This window comes from Cavia porcellus, unplaced genomic scaffold (assembly GCF_034190915.1).
Source record: "Cavia porcellus strain 051 isolate PalLab524CR breed Dunkin Hartley unplaced genomic scaffold, mCavPor4.1 scaffold_27, whole genome shotgun sequence".
NCBI classification, from domain to species: domain Eukaryota; kingdom Metazoa; phylum Chordata; class Mammalia; order Rodentia; family Caviidae; genus Cavia; species Cavia porcellus.
The window spans coordinates 41,166,207-41,179,244 of record NW_026947510.1 but is presented as its reverse complement, the minus strand read 5'-3'; positions in this window follow the sequence as shown (position 1 = coordinate 41,179,244).

The window sequence follows — 13,038 nt, the reverse complement described above, 5'->3', positions numbered from 1 at the left end:
TCTAAACGGCTTTTAAATTTTTGCATTTTTAAAAAATACATGAGAAGCAACCGAGCGTGGTGGTGCATGGCTGTGATCCCAGTACTCTGGAAAGCTGAGGGAGGAGGTTCCAGCACAGCCGGGGGACTGAGCTAGAGGCGCTCAAAAAAATAAAAAGTGCCGGGTTCAGTCCCTGTTAACAGGAATAGATGGGGCGGCTTCTACGCGTTGTCTGCAAATAAAACCCTCAAGGAAAGTAATTTCCCCAGCCATCCCTTGAGTGTAATATTCTTTCATTGCTAGTGTTTTAGGTATGAATCAATGCTGAATTCTATCAAAAAAATTTTGTACATCTGTTGAGGGCTGTAAGTACTGTTCAACTTTTTTTCCTTTGGAGAACTGGAGTAATTGGCCCCCAGTTTTGTTTTTGTTTTTTGATATACAGTAATACGTCCGTAAATTTTGAGCCTATACTCCCAATATATGGATAATAATGTCCAGATTACATACATGTACAGAATAATACATTGGCAAAAGTAGAAACACTGAAGGACTCTGAGATATAAATATAAATTAAAACTCATCTTTCTCCCTGCAGTCTCTGTGATAATCAGTGACTGCTCTGTGGCATAAGGAGAATTGTTTATTGATTACTTTAAAATGGTTTCCTAAGCTGAAAAAGGCCTTCCGCTGGGAAGGGTTTGGTTTTGTTTTGTTCTGAAACAAGATCTCACTATGTGGCATACGCTACCTTAGACATCATTCTTCTCAACCTCATAAGTGCTGGATTAAGGTTGTATGTCACCACACTTGGTTTAGGAAGGTTGTTCCTTTAGTATTAAAATACAAACGCAAACTAGAAAGTTTGTATTTTGTTTACTATATCCTCAGTGCCATAATGCATTGGCATTTGTGTGTGCATTGGCATTGAGTTAATACATCTATATCAGTAAATATTTAATGAATACAAATGTCTGCAAATGTTTCCTTCGTCTTTTTGTATCACATACTTACCTATCTTCATGATGCAAGTGAAATAATTTCAATGGAAACTTGGTTTCTATCTCATTCACACTTTCTACATTCACTTACAGCACAGCACATTCTCTGTCTTACACTGCTACTTCCACGCTCCTTTTTAATTGTTTCACTAATTTTATTTTTTGGTCTTTTTGAGACAGAGTCTCGCTATGCAGTTCATTTTGGCCTTGGGTTCATTTTGTAGCCCAGGTCGGTCTTGAACTCGCAGTGACCCTCCTGCTTCAGCCTCCTGATGCTGGGATTACAGGCATGCACCACCATGCCCAGCTTTATTTTTTATTTTGAGACATTTTTGTTAAGTTGTTAAATTGCCCAGGCTGGGCTCAATTTGGGATTCTTCTGCCTCAGCTTCCTGCTGGGATTACAGGCCTGTGCCAGCACGTTCGGCCATATTGTTTCGTTTTGTTTTTTTCTGTGCTAACCTCTCATCCTGCTCAGCTCCTTTCCTCCCCTCCCTTCCTTTTCCCTTCTCTCTTTTCTCCCCTCCCTTTCCGTACCCCTTATTTCCTTTTCCTTTTGCTCTCCTCCCAACTAAGTAAGGAGCTCTTTTAATAGCAATAATTATGGCTTCTTCATTTATTCTGTGGTGTAATAAGAGAGAATGGCATTTGGTGAATGTTTAGCAAGCGAACATTCTACTGACTGAGTACATTTCTTCAGTATGGATAGAAATGAATAAATAAAAGGTACATTCAAGTTGCTGTGCTTGATCTTAACCACAAGATGAGTAGCTAAGAGACACATTTAAGTTAAAACAATCCGACTGGTCAGTTGCTCATTTACTGCTCAGTGTGTAAAGAAAAGCATGTAACTTACTATGGTTCCTACTTGGGCTCTAAGGAATGTATTTTTGCTCATTTGGATTCTAAGTTATTTATCACGACTGATTGTGGAGGCTTCCAGGTCAGTTTAATGGAAGACATGATTGCAATGAACATAATTAACCAAGTTAAAAGATGAAAAAAAATCAGTAGTTACATAAATTTTTTGATAGACTTCAGCATTCATTCAAATTCATAGGCACTAGAAATAACAAGGAATTTTCTTACCCTGGTAGAATATTTGAAAGCAGCACCTCACCCTTTGATGAAACACTCAAAGCCTTCCCTTTTAGCAAAGGTACAAGACAAGGATGATGGTCACTACCACTTTGGTACAATAGGGTTCTATTAGACAACCCAAAAAGGCATAAATGCTGAAAGTTACAAATTTGTGAGATTATGCATAAGGAAAATGAAAATATATACTAATACAAATATATATAAATACAAATTAGAATCATGACAGTTCCCTACAGTTACTGGATTTTTAAAAAATGTAGTGAACGCATATCTGTATCTTACCAACAAACAAAAAAATGGAATTTGAGGCAGTGCTGAAGATTGAACCTATGGCCTTAGGCATACAAAGCATATACTCTGAACTACAAGAGTACGGAATTTTAAAATATGCCAGTCAGGCATTCCTGTATTCTCAACTACTCAGGAAACAAACAAAAGGACCACCAGTTTAAGGCCATTGTGCCATAGAGAGCAAGACACTGTCTCAAAAAAAGAAAGGGTAGGGATGTAGCTCAGTGATAAAATAAGGAAAGCCCTTAGGTTTAATCCTTAGTAGGGGAAAAAAAGTCGAACAATAGCATCAAGAGAATAAGATACATGACAATAAGTCTGACTATGTTTCCTAGCAGAAGATGAACGCTGACATAGAAACTGAAGACAGTTTAATGTACACGTCTTTTACTAAGGTATTACAGAATCAAAAGCAACCAACAAAGAATACTGAAGAATGCCACAGAGAAAATGGAACTAACCAGGTATATACATGGGTGACAGAAGGGTTTGTTTAGCTGAGTCTGAATCACAGAAAGCGCAATCACTGCAGGGGAAGGCTACAGGACAAGAGCTGTGTAACGGGTGAAGGAACGCAACACCTGCCAGCCATCACCAGTCCGCTCAGAAGGATGTTGGGGAACAAGTATTTACTTCATTTCTTATCCATGCTTTGCATTGGTCAATCTTATTCAGAGAGCAGAAGGCAAGAAAGCCCTTGCCAGCCTTCTAGGACATGAGCCATAGTGCGGAAAGGAAGAGAGGGGGGAGGTGATGGAACAGAGAATCTTCAACATGATGTGTAAAATCTTAATGAAGACTGATGAACTTTGTTAAAAGGAATTAAAGAATATGAAAATAAAAGGAAATGGATATATTGTGTTCTCGGATGGGAAGATTCAATGCTGGAAAAATGTCAGTTTTACCCTGTTACAAGCTGAATTGTGAGCCCCCCCAACCCCCTCTCCAAATTTATACATTAAAATTCTAACTTTGATTATCTTAGAATGTGATTGTTTGGAGACAGTACATTTAAAGAGGCAGTCAACATACAACAGGTAATATGGGCTTAATCCAATGTGACAGTTGTACTGAAGAGTTTAGGACACAGGACCCAGAATAAGGAGTGACCAAGTGAGAACACAGTCAGGAGGCAGCCATCTATAAACCAAGGAAGCAAGCCTTAGGGCAGGAGTAGGAACCTTTCAGAGCTCTTGACACAAATGCATCACAGTGGGCGAGTCATTGTTTCACCAATACTGCCTTAGAAGAAACCGAATTGCTGACGGCAAGATCTTGAACTTCAAGTTTCTATTATTGAAGCAACCAACTCTACGGTATTAGGGCAGACCAAGGAAACCACTGTATCCCCAAATTGACTTCCAGGTTCCATACAATTCAAAAAAAAAAACCCCAATGTTTCTGAATAAAATTTTTCATAGTGGGGCCTGGGAATATAGCTCAGCAGTGTAGCGCCTGCCTGGCAAGCACCAGGTCCCGAGTTTCATTCCCAATACACCCTTCCCCGCCGTCAAATTTTTCATAGTGATGTTAATAGTGATATAGAAAAGCAAAAGACCAAAAATAGGGAAAATACTCCAGAAAAAGGAAAATAAACGGTAAAGACTTTTCCCACTAAATATCAAACATATTTCAAATTATAATAAAAGTTTCCACAATGGCACAGGGATAAACAATTATAAAACACAGAATAAATAATTCATATGTAAAGAAATCCAATGAATGACACTTTCAGTGCAGACCAGAGGAGAAAGAATAATTTCAGTAAATCGTGCTGGACAAATAGGTCATCCATAAAAATGAATGAAATTAGACTCCTACCTTAACCCAGGCGTACTGGATGATTATAAAATATAATTTCAAGGCAAAAGTATAAAGTATGTGAAACGTGACCTTCAAATAAAAAAGTATTGATTAAATAAAGCTCAAAGTGTACCAACCATAAAATATGGGTAACTGACTATAGTCAAGAAACTCCACTGTGAAATGGTGAAAGTAGGAAAAAATATTTGCTTAACATATTATTAAAAACTTACTGGACAAAAATCCAGAGAGGACTTCTACAAATGATTAAGAAGACAGACAACATAACAGAAACAGAAAAAGAGTCAACTCAGCAATAATCAGAATCAAAAAATATGTGCATGAAGTATCATTTCACATTTATTACAGGAAGGCTTTTTAAATGACACAGTTCTTAACATTGGCAAGGATGTGAAACACTGGTATGATGACTGCAAATAATAATAATTTCAGAAAATAGTTGGGCAATACCTAACGTATACGTATCTCACAACTCCTAAGTTTCACTCCTGAAAATATACATTACAGAAGCCTTTCCACATGGTACAGTAATTCCTCAGTTCTAAACAATTCAGTTCACAAACCAAATCATTCAGCAGAATTTTGCTTCTTTTCACACATTCCACATTGGATGACAAACACAACTATCTTCCTCCACAAATGCAGCCACCTTCCCCAAAATCACAAAACAAATTAAATTCATAAACCAAGGCAGCACTGTATAAGGAGAGATGTGAAAGAATGTTCATGGCAGGATTGTTTGAAATAGCCAAACATTAGAACAGAAATATGCATTCAGGCTACAACAGAATGTCAAAGACGATATATTCATACAATGAAATGCAATATAGAAACAAACATGCAACAATTTGGTTAAATCCCGGAACCATGATATTAAGAATATATACATATAATTTTCTTTCTATGAAGTTAAAAAAACTGCAAAGCAAACTATGTATCATGTGGAGACACAGATACACATGACACAACTATAAAGAAAAGCAAGAAATAATAGGAATAGTATTGAAGATTTAGAGGAAGAGAATGGGATAGTACATAAAACTTCACATTTTACAATGAAATTTTCACCTATTTATGTTTTCACTTTTTTAAAAAATGAACAGCAGATACTCAGCATGTTATTGCAATGTTTTTATTATATTCCACTCATTTTTATAAATATTCTCTAATATTTACTTAACAACTGTTGTAGGAATAATTCTAAAATAGAGAGAGATCCCAGCCCACTGATGGGCATGTGTTGTAAAATCTACTCTCCTTTTGAGTGGAAGTAGGAGTTGTGAATATTATAAAGTAGTCACTGCTCTGATTAAGTCATATTTTGTGACAAAGATATTGGGAAGTCACTCCTGTGGGCTTTACACGTAAGACTCCAATTTAGCAGGAGAAATGCCTCTGCTGACCTCGAAGAGGCAAACTGCCATGTTGTGGACAGAGGATCACAGGGCCCGAGGGGAGCTGCTAAAAGCTGAGGGCACCCCAATACCCAGATGAAAAGAAGCAAAAAAAAAAAAAAAAGGAGGGGGGGGCTTAGTCCATAGCTTAAGGAGAACCAGAAGTCTTGGAGGTGGGCATTTTTCTAGTGAGCTTCTTGATGAGGATATGGTCAGCTGATCCCTAATTTCAGCCTGTAAGACATAGCAAAAGCCTCAGGTGAAGCATTCCAGATTCCTCACACACAGAAACCGTGGAGTAACAAATTTGTGATGCCTTAAATTGTTAATTATCATGGTACTTTGGTAAATTTGATTAAAAACCAATACTGTATATAATGAAGAAACAAAAAAGAAACCAATCTAGAACCAAGTATCTGTGAGAATCCAAATAGTTGCTGTATTGGGCTCTTAGTGAACTGACCATTCTTTAGCTAGGTATCAGTCAAAGCCTGTGTGTGTGTGTGTGTGTGTGTGTGTGTGTGTGTGCGCGCGCGCGTGTGTAAGAGCTTCCACTGGCAAGCAAAATACCAGAATAACTTGAACCCTGTCATCACATTGGAGGGCAGTGAAACAATGACCCCTGACCACCTCTTATAGGTTCTCCCATCACCCCATGGGCCAAGTCTTCAATCACAATGGACCCTGGGGGGCACCTATTCCAGAGCAGTGAGAGATACACTGATTACCTGGATTGATCATTGCACATGTATGCACGTATAGAAATACCATAGTTTCCCCTAAATATGTGCAATTACTGTGTCAAAAATAAAATTTAGCAGGGTGTGGTGATGCATGCCTATAATCCCAGCACTTCAGAGACTAAGGCAGGAGGATTGCTTGATGTTCAAGGCGAGCCTGAACTACATAGCAAGACACTGGCTCAGAAAAAGAAATAAAATAAAATAAAATAAAATTTAAAATACAAATAAAATAAGTACACCTCCTTTTTTCTGTGTCCTGAAAATAAGTACTTTGAATAACAGCTTAACAGACTTTCAAATCTCTAAATATATGTCCAGGATAAAACCTGAAATTGCCGGACATGTTAAACAACAAGAAAATAAGAATATGGGATAAAAAAGACAATCAATTCAAAATTTGGACAGTGGGTTACCGGGGATCAAACTCACAATCTCATACTTGCCAGGCAGGTGCTTGCTCTGCTGAGTTAAATCCTCAGCCCAATCAATTTAGAATTACCCAGAGATAGCCCAAGTACTGAATTAGCAGGTATGACTATTTAAAATATCTTTTATATCCATGCTTAAGGCCTTGAGGGAAATAAGTATATGGTGAATGCAAAAAAAAATAAAATATTAACAAAGCAACAGAAATGATTAAAAGAAATCAAATTGAAATTATGAAACAAAATATATACAGTAACTGAATTAAAAACCCATAAGTTGTGCCTATTTAAATTCTCTGGAGAGCAGATACAAAGAGTGGATTAGAAATGCAAGAGATACGATATACGAGAGAAAATGCCTTTGAATGATGAAGAGCAGCAGGGAGAACCCTCAGGCCAGAATGCTGGTCTGACACTTGCGAAAGGAGAAAATGAAAAAAGGAGAATTGGCTAGAAAGAGAATCAACTACAATGCACATCTGAAACAATCGTGTCCAAGGGAACTACCCTGCATACCCACTTTTGTATCACTGGTGAGAAATTAGACACATGGCCATGCAGGTAACCACAGGTAGGTAGGCAGGAATATACGGTGGTGGCTGCTCATCCCTGTGCTTTAGAAAATATGAAGAATAGAGTTGAGTGCATCATAAAAGTTAAAACAGTTGCTTATTGTCATTTATTTGATTCTTTTTTGCTGGTTTTTGTTTCCTGAGACAGGATATTGCTATGCTGTCCAAGCTGGCTTTAAATTCCTGAGCTCACAAAACCTCTCATAGACTCTGGAGTTCTTGAGAATACAGGCACATGTCACGGAGCTTGGCTGCTTTTTCTCTTTGAGTTACATGTTTTTCACTGCATTCTATGTTTTTTTGTCTAGTTGTTATCTCTAGTTTTGAGAAAATTCTCTAATATTGCTTCATATGTAATTTCCATAATCATTATCTCTCTTTTGTTTTTTTGTCTGAGTCAGGGTCTCACTATGCAGTTCAGGCTGGCCTTGAGCTCACTTTGTAGCCCAGGCTGGCCTCGAACTCACAGGGGGATGGCTATCCCCCTCCCTCAGCCTCCTGAGTGCTGGGATTACAGGCATGTGCCAGTATGCCTTTTTTAAAGGCACCATTACCTTTTTTAAAGCTCCATTTTCTTTCCTTAATACTGCTTGCTACCTTTGTGTATACATCTGTTTTAATATTTTTTTAAAAAATTAAAATTTTAATTAATTAGTTTTGCTATAGAGAATTCATATTCTTGTTACCTTTTTAGAGTACAGGAAACATTTTTTTGTCTTAACCTTTCATCTATTTCTTTTAATAGTTATCTATCTTTTGCATTTATTTCTTTTCTTTTAAAACAATACTACATTCGATGCAAAGATCCCATATCATTCACTTTTAAATGGTGGCAATTCTATTCACTTAGTCTGTTATTTGTGGAAAAACACTATAAGTATATTCTTTTTTGTTTCACCTCACTCTTTTATTGTGCTTTTTATAGTGACATCGTTATGACTTTAGCTAGAAGATTGCATATCTGTTTATGATATTGGCAGGAAATAAACTGCTTTTCCTGTGGGGAATTCCACAAGTTATACAGCAAGTGAAGAGGCAGTACAGACCTAATATGGATACATTTTTGGTATTGCTTCTACGTAAGTGTTTTGGGTGAAAAGATCAGTTCCATGGTTATCTTGGTCACTTTCCCATCACTGAACATAATACCTGACATCCACAATTTAAAGGAGAAGGGGTTTATTTTGGTTCATAGTTTTTAGAGGTTTCAGGCCATAGCTGACTGGGTCCAAGACAAGAAGGGCATGGTGGCAGGCTCTGGTGGAGGAAGGCTGCTCACGTCATGGCGGCCAGGAAGCAGAGACAGAAAGGAGGAACTGGGGAAAGAAAGACCTATCAGGTCACATGCCCAGTGACCAGATTCCACCTCCTAATAACACATTCAGCTCTGAACTTTCCAGTGGATTAAACCACCTCTGCATATCAGATCCTGACCTAGATCTCCAATCTCCCAAACAAGTGTACAGTGAAGGCTTAAATAAAATGAGACACGTGAAAAGATTTTAGGGCTCCAGGAGGATCAAAACCCTTTAGCTGAGTTTGAGACCCTGAGGGCTAAGACAAAGACTTCTCTGGGCCACCCATATTTATTATGTCCAAACAAAGAATAGGAAAACTGAAGAAAGTGTGGGAAATGAGCAGGACCTTGGGAGTCACGTCAAGGATTTCCCCAAGTAGTAAATTATGCCAATTTAGGAGAACCATCTTATCTCGATGATGACATTTATGGTAGGAGTGAGACTGCAGGATTGAGATGCCTGTAGCTGCGGTCTCTATCTACTTAATTGGAGTTGGAGCCAAGTGTCCACAGCTTTGGCCTTATCTTGCCCTTTAAGGTATCTCTGGCATCACAAACCACTACAGGCCTCAGCCAGGACCAGAGATTCATAGAGGTTCACTTACTATGAATCAGCTCCCTTCACCAGGCAAGGGGCTGAGGCCTAGGACAGACTCACAGATAAACATAGAAACACTTAGTTAATTCTGAATCCTTCTCAGGGCCACTTCATAGTGGTCTCCAACATCCATGATCCAATCTGAACACTTGAGGCTCTGGGGAGACATTTTAGACCTCAACTATTATTGCAGAAACCTGGTACTGAAGCAAAAGGAAGTTACTTCATACCAAGGAGTTTGGAAGGCAATGATTTACTAGGTTAGTGGGCTGGTGGGAATCAGCTCCAAATCACCAGCCTAGACTTGAGGGTGAAACAGAAACTTAGGTACCTTTTATAAGCAGGAAGTTCAAAAACTGATAGCTGGTTATCTTATAATTGGTTACATGAATTAAGTCATACATCATCAGAAAAATTAAAGAGAATTGTTATTATGAGGTGAGGAAATTCTGGGAAAGGGGTTGCTGAGCAGGGTAGGTAGAATTAAATGTGTCCTTGACAGGGTTATTTTGTCCTGGGAAGAAAGTCCTTGAAACATATTTTAAAAACAGGCTATATTCTTAGGTGGGAAGATACTGCCCTTGCAGCTGGACTGGCACAGGCTGACCTGAACCAGGCTATCTCTGAAAAGCAACAGTACACAGCAAGGTCAAGGCTGACTAGATTTAGCAGTCTAATTTTGTGACAGGTGAGGTGAGCACATCTTAACATAGTAACAGGCTACTAATTGATTTTTAAGATTTCTTGCTATAAAACTTCCATTAGACTGTAACAATGGTTTTGTGAATGAGTTACAGATACAGACAGAGGAGGGAGGGAAGGAAGCAGAGAAGGAGGGAGTGAGAGAATCAGATGAAGTCATAACTCCTAGCGTCTTCTACTTTGCACTAGTAAGCAATGTAATTTAATTGTTCTGTAAACATAGCCTCTTAAATTACAGCACAGTGGAGAGAGATAAAGAGGGAGAGGAGAAGGGAGGCAGGTGGCAGGGAGAGAGAAAGAAAATCCTGAAGGATGAGCAACTTCAGGAATCAGGTGCCACCCACAAGTCTGAGCCACCTAAAGACATAAAGAGAAAATGTCATTCAGCCATTTAAAGATGGGGTCTAGGGTGCTGAAACCCAGATTCTGAGGAGTAGGCACTAGACCGGTGATGCTAGTCTATGTATGCATCAGGATGGGGTGAGAGTGGGTAGGTGGTGATGAGGTTGCTTTTACAGGTGCTGAAGCCCTGGAAACCGCATTTATTTGCTGCTACGGAAAGATATCATCTCCGCAGAGGTGAAAAAGTATCACCAGTGAGATTTTGGTGAGGCAAAGACATGGTTTGCGCACATCATAAAAAGAGCATAGAAAGATTGGGTGGAGCCGAAGCATAGTATCTGGTATAAATACTTATTGTAGGGTAGATAGAAAACACATCCAACTTGTCTGTGGCATCAATGGAGGATCTAAAGGAAAACAGTAGCTTCTTAATTAACAACATACATGCCCCGCCTCCCCTATACATAATCAAAAAGCTGCCTTCACCACCATTTACCAAGGCACTGTTAGAGAATAATCCTTGGTCCTTTCCTTGTGTTCAATTAATTATCATCCTTTGTTGATTATACTCATTTGCATAATTTCTCCACATACTCTGTCACTAATCCCATTCAGAAAATATCATTTCTCACATGATCTAATACAATATCCAGTGTCATATCCCTATAGTCTCATGATTCTCACCCCACATTTTATATAATAGCATCATCTGAGAAAATTTTAGAAATATTTTATGCTCAGGGATTTTGATTACTGGTTTGTACTGGAATTCGTAGTTTGCACTGGATGATTTGTACTGGGGTTAGAAGGTTAGCATTTTATAGATCGACAGGTAGTTCTCAAGTTCAGGCAGTTTTGACAGCTATTATCTCTGTCTGTCCTGTATATTAGTATCAAAATATTGTTATCATTTTGTGGTATGTAAATCTGATGATATCAGTCCATTACTCAAAATTCCTCGATGGTTATCCACATCACCAGAGAAGCTTTCGCTGGGTCTAGCACTCTTCTTATGGCTTCATATACCTCTCCAACTATTGTGAAATAGTCTCTCAAGCTTTCTTACTGAGCTGTAAGCTCCTGGCTTCATCTGTCCACATCACTGAGCACTTGCAATTTCTTGAATAAAAGGAATCATCAGATATTCATGTATACACATATTTTATTCCCTGTTGGGTAGGGAAAACCCTGAAACTATAACAAGCCAGAGTGACATATTAAAAAATACACTAACATTAATGCTTTCAAGTCATTACTTAAAATTTACTACTTTCTATGATGTCAATTACAGGAAACAAATCTAAATGCACAGAAAAAAATGATGGAAGAAAGTCATTAAAATGTTAACTGGTGAGTGGCTGTGATCATGGCAGGCTGTGGCAGCCCAGGATGGGACCCACCAGTGTTTACTGGGACCCACGCTGTGCTGGGACCCAGAGCACCGGGAAACCAAGCAACCACTCCCCCTCTCTGGTGAGCGGCTGTGAGCCTGCCACACGCGAATCAAACATCACCCCCCCCCATTAGCAGGTGAGAGCCAGTGATCTGGACATCCCTTGAGAGGTTTGACCCTACACAATGTAGCAATTAGGGGGGATTCATTCTACCATCTCTTTGAAGGCAAATACTTTTATCACTGTTTTGCTTTGTTCTAATTAATGGTGTTATCATAGCCTGTTTTGTTTTGCTGAACTTCAACATACATCAAAGTATGGACAGCTATTTTGAAGAGGAGAGACACTAAGACAGCCATTAGTGACTTCCCTATTGTCTGGTTTTGAAAACCTAAATCACCTTCCTCATTCAGTTCAGATCAGTTTTATACTATGTTGTTTTGTATGGATTCTCTATATGCGAAGACATGGACAACTATTTGGAAGAAAACAGGAGACAATATGATAGATAGTGAAGATCTCTGATCATCTAGCTTTGAAATTTATATCTCATATTACTTTCTTATATCTTATTTTGTTGTTTTGTTGTGTTTAATTTTACCCCTTTTGAAATTAAAAAAAATTGAAAAAATATCAACTGTGACTGTCTATAGGTGGTGGAATTATGGATTTTTTCTCTTCTATATTTTTACATAATTTAGAAATTTCCTATAATTAATTTTTTTTTTTTTTTTTTTTTTTTTGTACCGGGGATCAAACTCACAGCCTCGCATTTGAGAGGCAGGTACTTATACCACCGAGCTAGATCCCCGGCCCTTTTCTACCATTTAAATAGAAAAAAATCTTAGTTGAATAATTATTAACACATTAGAAGCCACATATATTTCTATATATGAATTTTATTGGTTGCTAGGTTGAAGTAGAAGTGTTGGTTAATTAATGGCATAGTGAGGAATACTAATCTTTTTGAACAAATTTTTATCACATCATACACGAAAATGTACTTTTTCCTTAATCCACCAGATGGCAATGTCTTCACATGTATTACACATTTATAAATTGGTAAGGATTGTGCATAATTCATTTATTTTAATTTTTCAACTAATAAACTATAATGTATTGTTTATATTTAGATGATATTTCAGTATACATCAAGAAAATTGAAGCTTTAAATTATCTAGAATGCTAATCAATATTCTTATGGTTTATTATTATCATCTCAATTAGTTTTATTCAAAGCTTAGGAGGTTGCCAGCCTCTTCTTTGTCTATAGGTAACTACCACACTGGCAAGAGACCCAAGACTGACGTTCCTGGGAGGCAGTTTAAACCAAACTTCCCAAGGTCAGAGGGTAGTAAGACATATTCATGTGAAA